The sequence below is a fragment of the Cricetulus griseus genome, chromosome 3, assembly GCF_003668045.3.
Source record: "Cricetulus griseus strain 17A/GY chromosome 3, alternate assembly CriGri-PICRH-1.0, whole genome shotgun sequence".
Classification (NCBI taxonomy): Eukaryota; Metazoa; Chordata; class Mammalia; order Rodentia; family Cricetidae; genus Cricetulus; species Cricetulus griseus.
This window is the reverse complement of record NC_048596.1, coordinates 24,397,407-24,398,698: the sequence shown is the minus strand read 5'-3', so window position 1 is coordinate 24,398,698 and position 1,292 is coordinate 24,397,407. Positions and strand designations below refer to the sequence as shown.

The 1,292-nt window shown below is 50.9% G+C and overlaps 1 pseudogene; it reads left to right on the top strand.

The window, feature by feature from the left end:
- The first annotated feature begins 437 nt into the window (after nucleotides 1–437).
- On the top strand, nucleotides 438–1,010 carry LOC100758146 (annotated as a pseudogene).
- Nucleotides 1,011–1,292: the final 282 nt, after the last annotated feature.

The following is a 1,292-nucleotide window of genomic DNA, read 5'->3' as shown; positions in this document are numbered from 1 at the left end:
TCCAAACTGCTCAGCCAGCCACAGCAGACACAAAAAGTAAGAAGTGACCAAGAGAGGCTCCCTGAATGGGTCACCAAAATGCTATACAAGACAGCATATGCTGGGTCAATGACAAGGGTGAATCAAAAGACTTTATCAGGAACAAAATAATCAAAGAGAAGAAACATAACTATTTGGTGGTTTGAAAGAAAATGGCCCCCAAAGGGAGTGGCACTATTAGGAGGTGTGGGAGCAGACTTTGAGGTCTCTTTCTCAAGCTTCCCTCGGTGTGACAGTCAGTGGACTTCTGTTGCCTGCACGGTGTAGGACTTTCAGCTACCTCTCCAGCACCATGTCTGCCTGCACGCCACCGTGCTCCCCATCATGATGATAATGGACTGAACCTCTGAAACTGCAAGCAGTCTCTCAGTTAAATGTTTTCCTTTATAAGAGTTGCCATGGGCACGGAGGCGGTGGCAGCGGTGGTGGAGGCAGGGGAGATGTGGGCCACGCGTGGGGGCTGGCGGCAGCGCTGGCTCTGGAGCATGCTGCCTCACAGCCGGGCGGGCAACTGTGAAGTTTGTATTTCTTACCTGGGAAGGTTTTACCAGGACGTCAAAGACAGAGATATCACATTTTCACCAGCCACTATTGAAGAAGAACAGTGTAAAGTTCTGCCGTGAAGCAAGAGGCAAAGAGAATCGCTTGTGGGGCCACAGATGATGCAGCCGCCACGATCATCAATGAGGTATCGAAGCCCCTGGCCCACCATATCTCGCGGAGAAGATCTGTGAGAAACTGACGAAGAAAGACAGCCAGATCTGTGAGCTAAAACACGACAAACAGATCGACCTGAGCACAGTGGGCCTGAAGAAGCTCCGGGTGAAAGAGCTGAAGCTGATCCTGGGGGAGGGGTGGGGGGGAATGATGGGCAAAGGCTGCGCAGAAAAGAAAAGTCTGACTACATCCGGAAGATAAATGAACTGATGCCCCCAAGGCAGCCAGTTGTGGGATTTTCTGCATTAGCCTGAGACAGACTGCTGCTGGGGCTTGCTCAACTCTTTCCAACAGGATGAGAGCTCTGCTCTGAGGCAGCAGCAGCCGCCTTGTCCTGCTCTCGGTCTTCCCTAAGGCAGTGAGGAACTTCCTTCCAAGGCTAGACTAGCTCAGCACAGCTGTCTAGGCAGAACACTGTCCCCAGAACAGTGTCTACACTCAGGGGGTCTTTCCACGGTGCACTTTCTCATGACTAAAGGTTAACTTTGACTGCAAACAGGTACCAATATCTGCTAACTTCTTGATAGTAACTATAA